The 21,053-nt window shown below is 38.5% G+C and overlaps 1 protein-coding gene across 4 annotated transcripts in view; it reads left to right on the top strand.

Moving 5' to 3' along the window:
• ptk7b (protein tyrosine kinase 7b) overlaps positions 1-21,053 on the top strand; it is a 90,520-nt gene that overhangs the window by 13,932 nt on the left and 55,535 nt on the right. Inside the window, exon 1 of one of the 4 annotated variants that reach the window (XM_067385706.1) lies at positions 568-629. The exons of the other annotated variants lie outside the window; for them this stretch is intronic. The gene's annotated coding sequence lies outside the window, so the exon portion shown is untranslated. Of the gene's footprint in view, positions 1-567; positions 630-21,053 lie in introns of those variants that run through there. 4 annotated transcript variants of the gene reach the window in all.

Genomic DNA, 21,053 nt, shown 5'->3' with positions numbered 1-21,053 from the left:
GGAAGTCCTGCAGCTGTGAGCCAGTTGTTTGCCTATGTGGCAGATGGTGTCTCTCTCCGGTGATGCTCTTCTCGCGTCCCGGAGGATTCCTGAACTCAACTTTCCCAATTCACCCAATGAGGCTACAGACTACTCATAACTTACACTAGTTAAACTACAGACATCGTAGACATCATGCAGAGTTGCAGTCAACAGTGTGAGTTTGTGATTGGTGTGAATGAGATTCTCTATAAATGTGTGTAAATGACTGTGTTTGCACCTGCACTTGTCTGTCTCACAGCGTTTTGTCCTTCACTGCTTTTCTCAGATAAATCCAGTTTCCTCACATCAAACATCGAAACCAAAATCCTTTCGGGATGAGCATGAGCAGATAGTGATTGAAGTTGTTAATGATTGTCCAGAGTGAACAGAGCTGGAATCTAGACAGAGCAGAAGCTCGAATAAAGAGTTTTCATGGTGTTTGTTTCGTGAATCTAAACTCTGCCATTGATACGAGTGCTCTTGTTGTTGTAGAGGCTCAAGAGGGGCTGCGTTTGCTGATGTCACATGATTAAAATGGTGAGAGCAGAGAAAGAAAAGCTTGTGAAAGAGTAAACCGGTGCAGAAACCGCCAGCACTCCTTTAATCAGGTCAGGGCCGCTTCTCTCGTTTTCTCTCATCTCTTCTCCGTCTCTCGTTTGGAGGAGGAGTCACTGCCAGCAATCGCTTTATTCTCTCTGTCTTCCTTTAGTGTCCTTTGAAGTGAGTGAGCAGGTAACTCTTCTACAGTATTTGGGGATCCTCTGTTCATCCACTCTGCTGTATCTTATAAAGACTTTACATTGTAAAATGAATCCCAATCAGAGCAACTCGCACTTCCTGGTACATTCAGTTTAATCTGTGGTGCTCCAGCAGACTGTTAATGCAGAATAAATTGAAAAGAGAATACAAGAATTAACAGGAAATAAGTGCATAACCTACTGTAAATGCACAGTAGATCAGTAAATGTGTATAGATGTGTAATGTGATGACTGTTAAGATCAGAGCAGCATTTGTGTGTCACTGCGTTGTGATTACAACATCAACATTTCCACAGTTGTCACCAATAGTAATGAAATTTAACAATTATCAGTATTCTAGACTTGCTCTGGGTGAAATACCTCATGCTTGGTTGTAATTACATTGTTTTATTTGTCAACAAGTTATACGAAATAAATCCTGGCATAATTTTTTTTTAAAGGGGAACCTTTTCACAAGATGTAATATAAGTCTCTGGTGTCTCCAGAATGTGTCTGTGAAATGTGCCCCTATTTTAGGGCCCTATAAAATCTGTTATATTTTTTCCCAAATTCCAAATTTTTCTGGATTCCGTTTTTTCCATTTAATTTATTTTTTGACTCCATTTTAATGTTTTTAATGGTTAAATTAAATTTTAGTAATCAAAAAGCATGTCTAATTTATTGTAATAATGAATCTTGTCCAATTTACCAACAATTTAATAAAAGTTTAACAAAAAAAAATTACGTTTTATTCTTTCTCCTCAAATTTTATTTTTACCAAATTCTGTTTTCTGGATTCCATTTTAATGGTTTAATTCCATTTTAATAATCAAAAAGCATGTCTAATTAATTGAATTCTTAAAAACAACAATATTAATTAATTAAAAATATATATTTTAAAGAATTTTTTTTTTTCTTCAGAAGTTCTGTTGTGCATTTAAATTGTTCTGGCAATCAAATGAACGCAATTTAATTTATCTTTTAATCATGCAATTAAACTTTTTTGTCAAACACAATGTGCTACACAACAGAGCTTTACTGTTAAAATTTAAACATGGAAGAAACACTGAGATTATTGTTTAAAATATATTTTAATAATTTAATATTAAATTAATTTATCTAAATTCTACTGTACAACAGTAATATGTTTCTGTCAAGTTAAATCGAACTTTTATTTTGACGGTTTGCCTAGAGCTTTGAGTTTATCTGTGTTTCTGACAGTAGTTTTCTCAAACGAAGCGGTTAAATGCTGATGAAGTGACTTTCAAAGCAGCTCTGGAGATGAATTCATGCGTTCATATAGTGAGGCGACGGAGGACGAAAACACTGTGAGCGTCGCATGTGCGCCCCCGCGCAGTTGTGTGTGAGACGGTGTGAGGTAAATGAAACCGCTTTTCCGCATCATTCATTTCAGAGGCACACAGGCATGCAGGATTCATGTTTAAATAGTCTTTTTGTGGTTTAATATTCAGTCACTAGTCTATATCACGATTTAATTTACGTGTACTGACCTGCTTTTAATTCATTCATCAAAAATTTGACAAAATCCGCAACATTCCGCGTTATATAGTACATTCCGTTTTTATAACTTGATTCCGCGATTCCGTGATCGCGGAAATTATAGAGCCCTACTATTTGGGTGTGAGCAAAAACACGCTGTTTTTGTTTGTGTCCCTTTAAATGCAAATGAGAAACTCACGCAGCCAAAATGAGGATTTTTTGAGCTTCGAAGCTTTGGTAGTAATCAACACCAAATATTTGAAGCTTCGGAGAGGGGGCTGAATATATTCTTCTCTAATAAAGGCTGTGTAACCAGTAGAAATATGGTGTGGCCCCTTTAAGAGCTGCACGCTCCCGGTTGAACTGTCTGCACTGTATGTGCGACAGTTAACTTTTAACTTTTTAATTAAATGTCAAATACATTCTTTATTTGAGAAGTTAAATTTTAACAAGTTAAAAGATGGCGTTACATCTGAGCATGAGGTATTTCACCCCAGAATAACCTGCAGTTTATATCAGCTGAACGCATGTGGATGAAGATCAGCGAGTCTCAGTCGGCACTGTCTCTCCTCCTGTATATTGAACTACAGTTGCATCAGTTTCTGTGGCGTTTCAAACCGCATTAATCATAAGCAATATTTCCCCTGTGGATGAAATTGTTTTCAGATTTTGCTGAACGGTACAGCAGAGAAGCATGAAGAGCCTCAGCATCAGAAAACACTGTGATCTGATTTATGACACTTCAACATTTCTCATCTGTGCTTCAAATATTTCTGAATGATCACAAAGCCTGTTAATACACACATCGAATCAAAGGACTAATCAAAGAGCTTTAACTCTGCATATTCAAAGTCTCGGGTTCCAGAAGTATTTTCCCATTGATTTCCACCATTTGCAGTAAAACAGTTCTGCAGAAAGGAAGTGAAGTGAACATCAGTAAAGTGTTAAAAATCAGAACAAAGATACTGTAATTATTGTTAATAATCTCTCACCTGTATAGAGAAATGAATACCCTACATTTGTTCTTTCCAGAAGCCGTTTCACTCGGATGTACGGCACAATAGGGAAGAAAAGACCTGTGCAACTTCCCTTTAATGATAACTTTAAATGACAATTAATATTCAATAATATTATCAATATTGACTGCACTATCAGATGAGATCTGACACTATTGTCATCTGTAGAACTGAATTAGTTTTATAATTGATGATTTTTACAACACTAACACTGTTATTTTCTTGTTTATTACTGTGAAGCTGCTTTGAATCATTCTGTATTGTATAAAGCGCTATAGAAATAAAGCTGACTTAACGTATAGATATGGCATTATCATCACATGATGCTGCGTGTTCTGTGAGAACACGGCACTGATTCTGGATCAGTCAGGCTTATGCAACAGCAGAACTTTCACACAAACACAAAAGAGCCCATGCTGTGGATGTCTGGGTGGTCAGAAGTCCTTCTCTCATGAATGAGTCCCCATGAACACATGCTTCATTCCCGTCGAGCGACGCATTCATTCTGGTCTTGTGTTAAAAGTGTTCGTTAGTGCAGTGCTGTGGCTTGTGTTGAAAAGACATCATCACAAAGAACAAATTGATTCTTTGTTCAGTTGTTGATTGTGTTCTCCCTCCTGCCGTTCAGAACAATGTTTGGAGGGCCTCTGTGTGCCGCGGGGCTGCGCTGGGCTACTGTATATGAACATCTGCGTTCAGAGGAAGTGACAGAACTTTGATCTCACTGAAGCTACTTTAGATGTTAATCAGGTCTTCAGCTCGGGTCTTTGAGGAGACGGATGTAATAACTCGCTCTGATGGTGTTTGTGCTCTTGACATCAGAATATGACAGTATCAATTAACCTACATTGACAGATCAGATGTGAATGGATTAAAGGGTTAGTTCACTCAAAAATGAAAATCATGTCATTTATTACTCACACTCATGCCGTTCCACACCCATAAGACCTTCATTAATCTTCAGAACCGAATTAAGATATTTTTGTTGAAATCCGATGGTTCCGTGAGGCCTTCATAGTCGGCAATGACATTTCCTCTCTCAAGATCCATTAATGTACTAAAAACATATTTAAATCGGTTCATGTGAGTGGTTCAATATTAATATTATAAAGCGACGAGAATATTTTTGGTGCGACAAAAAAACAAAACAAAATAACGACTTATTTAGTGATGGCCGATTTCAAAACACTGCTTCAGGAAGATCCGGAGCATAATGAATCAGCGGTTCGGAGCGCCAAAGTCACGTGATTTCAGCAGTTTGGTGGTTTGACACGCGATCTGAATCATGATTTTGACACAGACGAATCATTATGTTCTGATGTTTCCTGAAGCCTTATTTACTGAAATCACGTGACTTTGGTGCTCCGAACCACTGAACAAAAGATTTGTAAAGTTTCAAAGCAGTGTTTTGAAATTGTCCATCACTAGAAATTGTCGAAAGTCGTTATTTTTTTTTATTTTTTTTTGCCACACAAAAAGAATTCTTGTTGCTTCATAACATTAAGGATAATCCACTGTAGTCACATGATCTGTTTTAAATATGTCTTTAGTAGCTTTCTGGGCATTGAAAGTGTAAATTATCTTGCTGTCAATGCAGGGCTCACTGAGCCATCGGATTTCATCAAAAATATCTTAATTTGTGTTCCGAAGATGAACAAAGGTCTTACGGGTGTGGAACGACATGAGGGTGAGTAATTAATGACAGAATTTAAATTTTTGGGTGTTCTAGCCCTTTAATGAAATTGAGTTCTGCATTATCTAGGTCAATCTCAAAGACATTTGTAGAATTTTACATATTCCTGCACCCTCACATCAATGCAGATTGTTTCAAAGCAGCTTCACAGTAATAAACAGGAAAAGAACAATGTTGTCATGAAACGATAATGTTGTGCTGGTCTTCTTCCATATTATGCCATATATCCGAGTGAAATGACTTCTGGAACAAGAACAAATCTAGGGCAGGGCTTGATTTTGTCCTTGGGGAATTGACTGGAAGGTTGTGGTTTGCTATTGGTCATGTGAGTGACAGGTCGCATCGCCCTCGTCATCAGAGAAGAAAAGACAAGTCACTGCAAGAGAAGTTATTCTGATTCAAGAATTTAAAACAAAATTGATGTGCACTGATAAATTATTGATAATAAACTGCAATATTCCATAAGAAAAACAAGAAGTGTAAATTAAAGTTGATAAAAATTTTTCAATGTCCAATGCAAACATAATGCTATTGCAAACAGCGTCCATCACGTGTCTACTACAGCTCGGGTGCCACATTTAGGACAGGGTCAGTTTCTTGACCAGAATAAGACATAGTATGGACTCGATCAGTGAGACTCTATTGTACTGAATCTACTGAATAGTTTTCTGCCAACAGCGCTTTACCAGTTAGAACAGAATGCCTAGATGAATACACTGTTCTTCAGCTACATTAAATCTCTATTCAGATCACACACACACACACACACACACACACACTGATTGAGTTACTGTCGCCAGAATAGTTTTTTGGCCATGATTGTACTGTAGTTCAGAAACAGGCACAGGAAGCTTTAGGGCGTGAATCTTTACATCTGACGTTTGCGTTTATTGTGTTTTTCCCTCCACTGGAATGAGTGTGTGTGTGAGTGTTGACAGCCACATTAACAATGAACTGCCTGAGACATGCCCTTAATAAACTACTGCTCTATACTAAATAAACTAACCTCTTTGTCACTGAATGCTCTCTCTGTCTGTGTTTGCTTTTGCAGAATGTTGTTTGGCTTTTATTGACAGAGACAGACTATTTCCATTGTTTATCTGTTTAACTTTACATTTTACTTACATAATGTGACATATTAAGGTACGTTTACATGACAACGATTTACTAAAAGCGGAAACGTTTTTTCTTTGTACAGATGACAACGTTATCAAAACTATCTCCATTCACACGGATCCACGAAAATGACTAAAAATGCTGCCAGACAAATAGCTGCCGATGTCAGTTTGTAAAGAAGGATTAGGCGCCTGTGCATACGCATTCTTTTACAGAGCCCTCACCTCGCGCATGCCTATCCACCTTATTTTTACAGTTTACTGCACTTTGATATTCTTCTCGTTATTTCCCTATAGTGGCTAATAAATCGGAAGTCTCTCACATTCACAGAAATACCTTAAAGTAGGGATGTCCCGATCACGTTTTTTTGCCCTCGAGTCCGAGTCATTTGATTTTGAGTATCTGCCGATACCGAGTCCCGATCCGATACTTAATAGCCTACATAAAAAAGAATAAAGAAGAGCGAAAAAACAGATCCAGGATGCTTTTCAGGTTTTTCAGGTATTCGGTTTTCAAATAGTAATCAAATATAAAATATCACTGCATATTATCTTTACTGTATAAAATAAATAAAGATTAATCATTATTGAAGTTACAAAAACTATTCAGTCAAGAGCAGTGAGTGATTTCTTTGTTGTTTGTTGTTTGATTTAACATTAAATACAGGCAGCAGGAATAGTTGTTTTCCCTTTAAGACATGCACGATCCACTACATATACTGTTCCACATGCGCTGTCTTTCTCGACTAATATACGTTCACTTAAGACATAACCGACTATGTTTGCTAGGATACTCACTAGGACGGGCATGTTGACATAATTTTTGTATGAATTTGTCCGCTGAAGCGCAAGACTTGAAAGAGAACTCAGTATTTGCGCGCTGACTGGAATAAGCGTGTGCGCGCTTCGGATGAGCGCACACAAATCTTCCCACAGCGCGCGCGAGTTCTCTTTCGCGTCTTGTTCTTTAAGGTTTAAATCAGCAAGGCTTAAAAGAGTTAGTTTAAATACAGACAGCAACGTGTGTCAACACCCGGGTGATGACGGCGTAAATGACTGGACATTAGAGCAGACGGCACTCGCAGTTAACAGTTTACAAAGAGTGACTGTTTTGTCCACGCTTTCTGATTATCGTTGTTGTAACGTTTTGTGCATCCATCGACTGAAACATACATTATCTGAACTCTGTCTGTATTCCACGTTGCTATTTTAAACAAACCATATTAACCAATAGATGCGTCGTCATTCGAGATGGGCCGCAGTGCAAGTGCGTAAGTGGAGAACCGTTGCACCCCTAATACATATATATCCGAGTCCTGATCGGGAGGTAATGTCCGATTCCGATCGAGTCTGAAACCACATGATCGGCCCCGATTTCCGATCATGTGATCGGATCTGGACATCCCTACCTTAAAGGGTTACTTCAGGATTTAGCATTAAGCTTTGTATTAGGAGAATACCACTAGTATTTTCGAATTAGCGTGCTTTCCCCCTTCATATCAGCCCGAGATGAGAGATTTATGCATTTTTATTCTGTAAAAAAGCCTCCGATGACGCAAAAATCGTCATTTTGCATCATCGGAGGCTTTTTTGGCCAGAGGCTTAAAACTATAGCCAGTAATAGCAGGTAGTTCCGCATTTTTTCACCACGCCCATACATATGCGCGTTTGAGGTTACTCACGGACATAGATCAAAGATTTCATCAAAAGTGTGTGTTAATTATATTTTTAAGCTTACAGTAATTAACTTTATTTTGTCTGCACTACATCAGTGGTTCATCTCGCAAATTGACCGGTCTCTGCAGTCATCTCAACCAATACAGCAACAGGCTTTTGTGGTAACGTTAGCATAAATAGATAAATAAACTGAGTTTTACAGAACAGAGGCTTTACTTTGATAACCGTCAACTTATATGTAATTGTCTATCTAACGTTACTTTGCTAAGTTTGCATTTTTACTGCTACCTACAACACTACATATAGGCTACTGTGTTATCAGTCTAGTATCAGCGAGTCTTACCTCTAGACGAATACGCTTAGTACCAGATGCCCAGGCTGTTCGTCCTCTGGGAAAGTGAATATCGATGGTATCGCGGTGTCCTTCAGAATGGTTCTCTTCATTGCAAAGATATTTGGTTCGTAGTCCTCGTGATTGAATTGGAGACTACATATTCTGCGTTTTTTTAGGTTTTCTATAACGGTGTCATCTCCAAACTTCGGGTGTTTGATGGCCCGCAGCCACTGTTTACATCGCTCCAAATCTTTAACTTAATCGGAAAATGATGGAAACTTACTTGTCCTTTCCTGGTTTTGGATGTACATCCAGGTACAAAGCAATTTAGCACCATTTCGCTGTAAATGTATGAACTAACTCATGATTTATTTGTTTGAATTTTCCTGGTAATGCCGCCTGTAACCGATAGGTGTGGTTTGAGCGTGGCTTCGCAAGGGCAGCAAAACAAGTGCATTCTGGCAGTTGTTGTCTTTCATCCACATTAGTCAAAAATACATTTTCTGCCTTTTCTCAGTCTAGAAAGCTCCAAATTCAAAAATAATTTACATTTCTTCTACATAAATGACCAATTTTAAATACACATTCATCTTTCCAGGGGTGAAGTACCCCTTTAATTCCGCATTGACAAATGGTACCGTTTTCAATAACTTGCACTTTGAAACCTGATTTCAAAAGTTTGCGTTTTCAGGTCCCCAAAACGCTGTTGTCGTGTAAATGAACGGCCAAAGGCATAAAAAGTTTTCAGTTTTTAGTTGTGTAAACAGCCCCTTAGACTCAAATAGGATACATTTAATTGTTTTTATATGAAGAGTTTATTTGCAAAAACAGATAAATCCATTTTTATGAATTCTGACAAATCATGTTTTTTTTTTATTGTGCATTCCAAGTAATAACAATCAAACTGCAGTTGGGCTGTTTTGATTAAGTAATGATAACTCTAAAAAATACAGGTAAATTAAAAAATTTAAATTCATTGAAAGTATGTTTTATATATATATTAAAAGTTTGTTTTTTAGCAAAAGCAGATAACTCCAACAGTCGTTTTTTTTTGGCAAAAGCAGATAACTCCACATTTCATGTTTCATAGTTAAACAAAACCCAAGTAATTGCATTTAAAACACTCTCAAACACACGTGCACACAAACACACACACACACCCACACACACGCACTCATCCACACACGCACGTGCACGCGCACACACATACAAGCAAAAGGACAACCAATTTTTCAGCATGTAAGTCGTGTATGGTGTACAAGGACTTACAGGAGTCGAAATCATAAATCCTCGATCACTTTTAGTGAGCTTTGATAAAACTTCCCTCAGCTAGCGCATCTTTTTGAAGTGACTAGAAGCCTTGTCACCTGACCTGAATACTGCGCGCCGATTCGCTAAAACGGACTTATCGGTTTCTGTCTGTACACAAACAAGGGCGCTTGTCGGCTTCTGCTGTAAAACGTGAACTTGCGATGCCTGAAAGTGGGCAAAACCGGCTCTTCTGACAAAATGGATTTAGGGTACAGAACGTGCTATATATGGAGAATAATGCACAGCACTTAGTTAATTTTTTTTTTAAAAAATGGCGTTTATCGGTTTTTGCAAATGAAATCTTCATATATATATATATATATATATATATATATATATATATATATATATATATATATATATATATATATATATATATATATATAAACATAAACAAATGACTATAGGACGTGATTTTATCCATGAAGAATTGACTGTAGCTCCTGTTCAATATTGATTCAAGACAAATGTGACCCGTCACGGAAACCAGGGACACAAGTCGGCAGCACAACTCTCGAGCAAAATGAGAAAGAAGCATTTTTTTTCAAAATTGGTGATTTTTGTTTTTTTGCAGAATCTGTTAGTTGAGATCATTAAGAAGCCTTTCCATGTTTGAGATAGCAGTATTGGTATATTTAAAAGCGTACATTTTGAGGTTGAAATCGGCTTGTTTTTCTGAGATTCTAGCACGCAGTACGGGCGTGTCATTGTCTGTGTGTATTTCCATACTGGGAAGCGTGGCTACTTATTATGCAGCGCTCTGGCCGGCTCTAGCTGATATAAAAATTCAATGAAGAACCGTGGACGTTACACCGGAAATGTTTTGAAGTACTTCTTCGACAAGCCGGATGCTTGTGAACAAGCACTCACTGATTCTGAAGACGATCTGAGTGACGATGAAAGCAGCATATTAAGACATTACCTCTCTGGAGTCGGGTAACGCGCCGGCGCATTTTGCAGGATTTTTTTCACATTGCAGCAAAACAGACTTAAAATACTCCGTCATTTTTTGTCATAGAGACACAAGTAATATATCAATTGAAACTATAGAATGTCTTCTTTTATTTGTGTACACTCAGAGTAAAAACAAGATGTTGTGCTTTTTGAAAAATAAAGAAAACTAACATGATGCGTGATCTCGTGTCTCCCTCTGAATGAACTCCAATCTGATAGTTCTCAGAAAATGAACTGTAACTTAGTGAATATTAATCAAAAAAAAAATTATCTTTATGTCTGAAAAAACGTTGAAATGTCAAGTTTTAAATCGTATAAGTCAAATCGAAAACAAACCTTCTGTGTTTATGTAATCTGTATGAAAAGAGAGCCATGTCAGAAATCCGTGATTCAGCTCATTATCCGCTAATGCGGCCACGCCCACGGAACCAGCGCTATTCAGACACAAATTCAGTCAATACATGCATTCATCGTCTCAATCGTGTATTTATTGTCTTGAAAAGTGTTTTGAATAGCCATAGTTAGCGATCTCTGGCCTCTGTTAGTTCAGTTAGTATCCTTTATTATTAATAGTATGCGGTCCATGCAGCTTTACGGGGGGTATGGCTTATCTAAATGAGATGTAAATGAGCCCTATTGTCACTCCCAGCAGGTGAGAACTGCAACTTTAGAGGCGTTTTTCTCCCTATAGAGCTTTCTTGAGTGCCTACATTCAAATGGCCACAACTTCTCCAAATATTATCAGATTTCCATGTGTTACACATCGTTGGAAAGCTTGGAGACTACACTTTCAGAATCTGTGAATAACTCAAAATGCCCCAGAACCGACTTGTGTCCCTACTTTACGTGACTGGTCACAAAAGTGTGCACTGATGAATCGATCACAATAACACCAGGAACATGAATCAAGAAAGTCAATAGTGACTTTATGATGCATATACTTGAGATTTTCATGTTGGGCCACCTATCTTTGGAAGCTTGTTTTTCACCACAGAATAAAACATAAAAAAGTTTATTGCAACTTTTTGTCCTGCAATTCTGACTCATTATTTCCAGGAGCTCATTGCTTCTATCTTCAATTAATCTGCTAAAAGAGATTGTAAATTAAATTGGCTAAATTATTACATTGTTAGCTAACTGCATGATTATACGTACATTTCTGAAACCATATACATTGGACAGTCGCCTCCGATACCAGATTCTCTAAATTGTAATGTTGACATGCATTCTCTGTAAAGCTGCTTTGAAATGATATGTATTGTGAAAAGCGCTATACAAGTAAATGTGAATTGAATTAAACTTTATTTCTCAGAATTGTGAGTTTATATCTCACAATTCTAAGAAGAAAAGTCAGAATTCCAGAAAGTTGCAATTACCTTTTTTAATTTAATATTCCGTAGTGGAAACAAGCTTCCATACGTATCAGATTCCAAACTGGACAAGTTTTTAGATCCGTACGGTTTCCCGTTTGCTCCAGTAAACCTTTTTTGACTGTCTCTGTGTTGGTATGTTTTATGCATTTGGGTCAAGCTGTATTTCAGTCATAAATACTGTCATGTTGACTTTATGTTGTGGATGGTCTGAGATCAGACCGAGCGTCGTTTGCAAACAGAGCTCATGAAAGATTCATCCGGGCTGAGGACAGACAGCTCATGACCCCATCAACACACACACAGAAACACAGACTACATGAATTCACACAAGAAACATTTGCATCTCACGGTGTTTATTTTCTTTTCTGTAAACGCGTATTCTGTTTAGTTTCAGACCGTGATTCCTGAGTGTGTGAGTGATATGATGCAGCAGACTGACCTCTGGCCGTAAGAACACTACTAATCCACTTACACATGCATTACCTCATTATCTGTGTAACGTGACACTGGAAGAAAGACCCAAACACTTGAGCTCTGTGTCTGAACAGGACGTGAAACACCATAGACTAGAACTTGACTGATACTAAAGGTTTGTCAAGGCATTATGCTGATATCATCCAGATATATTATAAATAATTCAGTGTATTTATTAATCATTTTATCACTTATTTACTCAAGTCTCAGTATAAAATTAAATACAGAAGCTTTGAAAAATGTTGTTTTTGAAAAAGCTGGAATGGTGTTATTATAAGGGAGTGTTTAGATCTGTTTGTTTGAGATCTCTTATAGAGATGCAGAATGTGTGTTCAGTCAGTCATGTGCAGTTATAATTAGCTTGTAAAGTTCAGACCGGTTTATTTCACACAGGTCAAATGTGATTATGTTAGTATTTCATCGCTCATTATCGTTTGTGTTACGTCTTTGAGCAAGCCGCGTAAATGTAATTCTCCAGTGGGGTCTGATGGCGAATGACGTCCTGGTTGTTTATCTACAGCAGGACATGTGGACGAGTCTGAAGCGTTTTCAGTGTGTTCCCCAGCCAAACGCAGAGACTGACTGAAAGAAAGGTGAGGCTCAGCGAGAGAGTGGCAGGATTATTTATGCAGTATTTTACTGCCATATTGTAATGAGCTCTCAGACAGCATGAAGTTTGACATGCGATCTGTAGTTTAGGACAGACTCTGTGCTGTTACTGTTCATAGCAACAGTAGCTGCAGTGAACGGCACAGACGCAGCAAACATGCCATGGCGTGTCCCGCCACGACTTAACAGCTGTTGACAGGAAACCCGTGAGTGAGAGCAGGAGGAGGAGAGGCCTGTCGCGGGGGGAAGCGACTATAATTGTCATTATTGCCTGATGACATATTTAAAAAGAGCTGACGTTTATATTAAGGAGAACTTTTTTTTTAATCAATTTTTTTTTTTTTATCAATCACTGAAATGAGATTTAAAGGAGTCCTTGATTGTGATTTTACTTTAACTTTAGTGTGTAATGTTGCTGTTTGAGCATAAACAACATCTGTAAAGTTAAGATGCTCAAAGTTCAATGCAAAGGGAGATATTTTTTTTTTTTACAGAAATCGCTTTTTAAGGACTACAACAAACGGCTGGTAGGGACTACAATGAGCTTCTTCCGGGGTTGGTGGCATCACAAACCCCAAATTTTACATAAACCCCGCCCCCGAGGCCATGTTGGGCTGCTTTAGAGAAGAGGAAGAGTTGTTGTAGTAGAGTGTTGTTGTCATGCCGTCATTTTACACCGGACTGCTTCACAAACGAGGGTCAATTCAACGCTGGATTTGCACAAAAGATGAACATGACGGCACATGCTAGACAATGATTTGAATCAACTCCACAGCAACTGCATAAATTTATCCACTAATCATTCAGAAACGTCCAGTTTCATTCTAAAAGTTGTAACTTCTTCCTGAGTCTCTCCATCAGTGTCGACTCCGGTTTGAACAATGTAAGGCTGAACACCGTTACTGACAATCCTCATTTTGGCTGCGTGAGATTCTCCAGCTTTGTTGTTGTTGAGCTGTTAAAGCTCCGCCCTCTTCTGAAAAGCGGGCGGGAGCAGCAGCTCATTTGAATTTAAAGGGACACACATAAAAACGCTGTGTTTTTGCTCACAGATTTTGAGCTGAAACTTCACAGACACATTCCGGGAACACCTTAGACTTATATTACATCTTGTGAAAAGGGGCATAATAGGTCCCCTTTAAATAAAATATGCACCTTCATAAATGTATGCATCACGACACTGCAGGTATTTTTGAGAATGATTGAGAAAATAAAATGCTTAATTTTTTTTCATGTTGATCAGTTTATTTCAGGTCTACACCCCCCCCTCTCTGTCTTCTGAAACACAGCAAAAGTGATCATATCTCTTCATCACTTCAGTTCCTGAGTTTACCATCATATACTGATTAAGTCAAACATTAATTTAATGGGGTCATTTTTGATTCATACTGACTTTTCAGATACTTGACCTAACATGAGTGTGTTGGACTAGATGACAGATCCAGACACACATTTCTGGAAACACGATTGTGCCAGGAAACTTTTATGTCTGTCTGCACGACAATATGTTTTATGTATTTAGGTCAGTCATATACATAAATACAGCCAGATTTCACAAGCTCCGAAGAGTCTTAAGTTTAGTCAACCCATCTTCCCTTTTGAAATGCTAAATATAGTGCAGCCTTGGAGATGTTTGGCATCTGATGTTATTCTAAAGGACAGGAAATTCTGCCACCGCAAATGAAGTGCTGCGTTTTGGGGGGCATTTGATATGGATGTTTAGAGGACGGTTGTCTTTCAGTGCGACGGAGGGACACAATTCTCTTTTTAACACTGAGGCTGTGATTGACATACTAATAAACCGTTAAGAGGACGTTTTGTCAAGCGTCCAGTGCGACTTAATCCCGTGAATGAATGTCTTTCTCCGGGCGGATTAGAGAGGGAGGTGTTTGTGTGGGAGTAATGGGAACGGGGGTTGAAGTGAACTTCTGTTTAACCCTCTCCTTACCCACCCTAACTAACCCGGTTCCCATGAGCTCATGTGATTACATGCTATTAAACGTGTGCAGGAGGAAGCGTCCTGTGTGATTACTCATGTAACGATTATGCAGCGAGCGTGACCTGATCTCGGCAATCTTGTGCTCCACTAATGAGCCTCTTCCTGGGCGATGGGTGAGTTAGTCAGTCAGGCCTCGTTAGGCAGGCTCAACCTGTCCATCATCTCCTGAGCAGATGTAAGTTGAATGTAAATCCAGCTCTGAGGTTCCATTTACACCATATTTAGCTCAGTAAAGCATCTCCCCTGGGCTTTTATAACATTGACATAGAATGTGGGTTGTAATTAGCTCAGTTTAGCTGCAGAAAGGTGCTGTGAATAACGAGCCTCTCGTTTGTCCCTCTGCTCCACATCTGCTCATGCTGTTGGAGACTCCTGTGTTTTCATCACGATCTGAAGATTTCCCCGCCGCCCGTCTGTGTGTCTCTGGCTGAGTTAGTCTCAATTAGCCTGAGCGTTAGGAATGCGTGCCCACTCTCTCAAAGTACAGGATCAGACTGAAAAGAGAGGGAACAGACAGCAGCACTGCTTTGGTGGGATGGTATTTTTAGGGTAGAATTGAATCCAGCAGCTCCTTGAAGAAATGTCAGATGTGGCGTCTTTACCTGTCAGCGCAGTGAAGAATTGCAGGTGAACCGTTCACTGCCGCATCAGCTGCTCTAGAATGCACTGATCTCTCTCTCTCTCTCTCTAGTTACTGCACTGGCATCCCACAGCTTTTCCTGCACTTGATCCTGGCTTATTTTTATGAGTATTAAAGAGTTAGTTTACCCAAAAATGAAAATAATGTCATTTATTACTCACCATCATGTCGTTCCACACCTGTAAGACCTTCGTTAATCTTCGGAACACAAATTAAGATATTTTTGTTGATATCTGATAACTCAGTGAGGCCTCCATAGCCAGCAATGACATTTCCTCTCTCAAGATCCATTAATGTACTAAAAAAATATTTAAATCAGTTCATGTGAGTACAGTGGTTCAATATTAATATTATAAAGTGACGAGAATATTTTTGGTGCGACAAAAAAACTAAATAACAACTTATATAGTGATGGCCGATTTCAAAACACTGCTTCAGGAAGCATCGGAGCGTTATGAATCAGCGTGTCGAATCATGATTCGGATCATGTTTCAAACTGCTGCAATCATGTGACTTTGGCGCTCCGAACCGCTGATTCGACACACTGATTCATAATGCTCCGAAGTATTCTCGATGCTTTATAATATTAATATTGAACCACTGTACTCACATGAACTGATTTAAATATGTTTTTAGTACCTTTATGGATCTTGAGAGAGGAAATGTCATTGCTGGCTATGAAGGCCTCATGGAGCCATCAGATTTCAACAAAAATATCCTAATTTGTGTTCTGAAGATGAATGAAGGTCTTACAGGTGTGGAACGACATGAGGGTGAGTAATTAATTACAGAATTTTCAGTTTTGGGTGAACTAACCCTTTAAACTTGGTGGGTTTCATGATTTTTCATTTTCAGTATTCTATGTTTTTTGTAGTGCTTTATTGTTCTTTTGTTTATATTTTTCTCTCTTTGTCATAATAATTATGGCTTCATTAAAGTCCACAAAATCAAAATGAACTATTTTTAGTTTGGTAATATTTAATTAAAAAAATTAAAATTTAATAATTTAAATGAATACTTGTAGGCAAGGATGCATTAAATTGATCAAAAGTGACAGTATAAAGACATTTATAATGTTACAAAAGATTCTATTTCAAATAAATGCTGTTCTTTTGAACTTTCTATTCATCAAAGAATACTGAAAAATTAAATGTATCACAGTTTCCACACAAATATAAAGCAGCACAACTGTTTTTAATATTGATAATAATCAGAAATGTTTCTTGATCAGCAAATCATCATATTAGAATGATTTCTGAAGGATCATGTGACACTGAAGACTGGAGTAATGATGCTGAAAATTCAGCTTTTATCACAGAAATAAATGAGTTTACTATATATTCACATAGAAACAGCTACAGATTAGTGTTATCAAAAGTTCCGATCACTTTACCAAGTCAGTACTGAAATTTTTAAAATGTGACGCTTTGAGCGCTGTTGAGCAGATTCGTACCTCTGATTGGCCTTTGTGTTCACACGCTCATCAGATAGGTCTGTGTTTGGCTACAATGATCAGCGTTTCAAAAACATGTTGACACAATGAGGCTCTTCACCGAGTGCTTGGACAGATACACACGGGAGCGTTTGAAAGCCTTTAATGCTCACGCTGTGAAAACACTTTCAAATTCAAACACTTTCATGTGCTTTCAAATGCTCCCATTCGTTGATCATTGTAGCCACAGACACATCGCGCTCGGTACTTTTGACAACACTGCTACAGATGTCACCTGTCATATTCGTACATTTTTATATTTTTTTCCAGTAAATTCCATATGGATGATGTTAAGTCTGTGTGTTTTTTCCCTCAATAAATAACCTGTTTCTTGTGTAAATATGTCAGTATTCTGGAAGTATAATGTGTAAATACAGTTTCATGTTGAGCACTGATCCAGACTCAGGGAAACGGCCGTGAAAGTCTCATTGTTCAGCGGTGCGGTCGTCTGTGTTTTATTGGACCCTGTGTCTGTCCTCTGAAAGCAGACTAGTGGAACGTGTCCGTGGAGAGATGTGATTTAGTCTGAAGTGTTGGCGGGACGTTGAAGTGTTTATGTGTGTTGTGGGTTTCGTGACTGTGCCGTCATTACTGCGGTTACTGATACAGAACACAGACTGAAAGCCCAAGCTCTGCCTGTCAGGTCCTATATGTATCACAGCAGTCCTGTCTTTGAATGTCCACCGCAGTAATGTGGAGGAAAACAAAATGTGCAGTGTCCTGAAACGGCATCTCTCCCTCCCGATTGCGTCTCGCTGTCTGTTCAATCTTGAGTTGGTGCAAATGATTAATAAAGCTGTGCTCTTTTTGTCCAGGAGAAATGTTTTCCTCACCAGCCCACAGCAATAAAGATGCATTTGATTTGTCCGTAGGTCTTATGTGTCTAGCAGGAACATGTTTGTGACCTTTGTCACCGCAGAAACTGAATGTAAGATTTGGTGAGATTGTAGATAAGCTGTTAAGTAGGGCATATTGTGATGTTTGCTGACATAAACCCACTGCAGGGATGAAGCTCAAGTAGGACCAGACAGCCGTTGCTTTTGAATGTTCTCTGAATGTTCCAGGCGCGAAAGCTTGACAGGCGTAGCAATAGTAACTAAGGAGGGTGGGGCTTAGCGAAGGGTCCATTTATTGTGTAACCAAAATACCAATAGTGCCCAAAAGAAAAAGAAAAAACTTTGCATGTGACTTTAAATTATAAACAAGCCCCAAATACACCGGGAGTCTTTAAATGTCTGTACTATTGCAGGCTGATCCTTCAGATTCTTACAACCGTCTAAAACATTTTATACAAAGGCCATGAAGTAGACATTGTAATAATTCATCAGCTTGAGTTCATTGATAAATCATAAATCTGGCATAAATCTGTGCTTTTCATTGATTGAGAATCACTTTTGAAGCAGTGTGAAGCTCTGTTGCGCGAGCTTGTAGAATGCCTTGTGACTTTGCAAAATGCAGCACCCATGGGAATGTCAGCAGGAGTAAACAGTTCTGACGCACACATACCGAGCAGGTACGAAATGACTAGTTATTCGATCACGGATGGTTTTATTAGCTTGGGTGGAAATAAAAGTATAAGTGGATAAAAATAATAAAAGCAAAAACTGTGACTCCAAATATACTTGGGCAGCCCGCCCAGGTATATTGATCATGTTTTAACATTATAACGTTTTAACGTGTATATCAATACTGGAGGTTGGAATATCGATACACTATCGTGAAAACTTACTATTGCCATAGTTAGCTGTATCGATATTTCTGCACAGCCCTAGTATAATGCTAGTTTTATTTCAGTAATACAGTAATCAAAGACTCAAAACAGTGGTGATTTTTATTCCAGTGGCTAGCATACTTTTACAATTATTTTCAATGGGAAGCACCACGTTTTTTCAAACGGCAGGAGTGTAACGAGGCGTCTCAAGTGCTGAGCACTCTGCATTTTTTACCGCCCGCCTCGAGCTGAAGAATGTTTAACTTTGAATAAAATGCTGCGCTCATCACTGTCACTTTTTAGCCAGCCGTCCAATCAGAGTGAAGGAGGGGTGGGACATATACAACACCGACCAACTGTTACAATGTTCTTGCTATACAACAACATCAACAAGCAGAGAACTGAACAAAATGGATGTGAAATGAATATTGCTGGCCTCAGAACATATAAAGCAAGTACTCTACGTTGTGTTGACAGTTTTCAGCTGGCTAAAAACACTTTGGTGGACACCAACCTAATTGAAGATGCTTGAAGATTGTGGTCAACTCTTTGTCACGTCAGCTTTATTTATATAGCACTTCATACAATACAGATTGTTTGAAAACAGCTTCACAGTAATAACCAGGACCAACTGTGTAAAGCATTTCTTAAAAGATAATAGTGTCATTATTCAGATCAATTCATTTAATTAATTTGAATTTAGTTCAATAACAGTGTTAATATTGTCAAAGGTATTGTGACATTTGCTCACATAAACTCCAGAGCACTGGATGAATGTGTGTTATTTCAGAGCCTTCCAGAATCAATGGATGTTATACACCGTATTACAGGCTGAAATCATTAAAAGAAGAACCTTCTAGATGACTTGAACGCGTGTAAGTCACCAGAACTAATCTCATCCATCCTGTGTGGTGCCGCGGCCTGTCATCCGTCTCTCGTTCTCTTACATGCTGATTTAAGCTGTCTTCTCCACTGGAGTGTGTGGTCAGTCACTGGACTCACAGGAATAAGAGATCAGGGATTCCTCTTCTCTTGGTTGGATCAGGTCTGAAGCCCCTCTGGGTCTCCCTGGGCTCTGAGATGTTAATTTACCATGACTAATCCGGTCTCGGAGCTCACCAGCTCTCTGTGTGTCTCTGCAGGAGCCGTCTCACTGTCTCACACTGCAAACTAAGACTGTTTTGTGTAAAACTATTAGCGGTGGGTTTAGCGTTCATTTTAACTTCTAACAGCTGAAAGAAAAGTTCTATTGTTTCTGAGATCTTGTCACATGTTCAATTAAATATTATCTCTGACATTTCCTCCATTCATTGGAGCGTGTCCTAATGGCAGCAAATCAGTGTCTCGCTCACCATAATGACAACAAAAGCGCCCTGCGAATTTAAACCTCTGTGAGGGATCGACTGCGCTATATAAATCATTTTCACAACATTCCGAAAAGCTACTCCAGTGTACTTCAATCCCTCACAGTCACATTTTTCGTGAAATGAAAGGGATAGTTGACCCTAAAATGAGAATGAATTCATTGTTTGAGTAACTACAAGAAATATCTGATTTGGTGTTGAAGCGGCCTTTGATTCAGAAGAATCTGGTGTTTCTCGTCTCTTCAAGCGTCGGCTGCTGTAATTGAAATGTCTGTGAGGAGAGAGACAGATTAAAAAAGCAGACTTGCTGGTTAAGTAGTTACTGAGAGGAAATTGAGAGTATTAATATGACACTGCTTTCAGCTTCATCCTGACCCAGTTTTCTTTTCCCGCTGGGGAAACCGCAGCACATCTACAGTTCACAATGTTCAGACGTTAATGGGAGCTGGTACTGCGATCTAAATATTAGATGACTGCACTTTCCATTAGAGCGCTTCATAAGTTCAGTGATCAGTGGCTTTCATTGAGCTGCTCGCATCTATCAGGTCTTCATGAGGACACGCTCGCGCTCTCTTCTCCTCTCAGATCGCAGGTCTTCTTCCGTCCCGTCTGTTCCATTTAAAGAGTCCATTTGATTCAGTGAGCAGCATGTGAGCACTGTGGATTGGAAAGAGACATCACAGACTTCCTGTCATTAGATGCCTGGATACTGGCACGCTTCTCTAGTCAGTAGTTTGGACTAGATTTGAACAGTTCATTTGCAAAAACAGTTAACTCCATTTTTATGAATTCTCACAAATCATGTTTTTTTTTTTTTTTATTGTGCATTCCAAGTAATATCAATCAAACTGCAGTTGGGTTGTTTTGATTAAGTAATAATAACTCTAAAAACTGCAGGTAAATTAAAAAATTACAGTTCATGGAACGTATGTTTTTAATATATATTAAGAGTTTGTTTCTTAGCAGATAACTCCAACAGACGTTTTTTGGCAGAAGCAGATAACTCCACATTTCATGTTTCAGAGTTAAACAA

This window comes from Chanodichthys erythropterus, chromosome 5 (assembly GCF_024489055.1).
Source record: "Chanodichthys erythropterus isolate Z2021 chromosome 5, ASM2448905v1, whole genome shotgun sequence".
NCBI lineage: Eukaryota > Metazoa > Chordata > Actinopteri > Cypriniformes > Xenocyprididae > Chanodichthys > Chanodichthys erythropterus.
The sequence above is the reverse complement of the archived record's forward strand: the minus strand, read 5'-3'. Positions and strand labels throughout refer to the sequence as shown.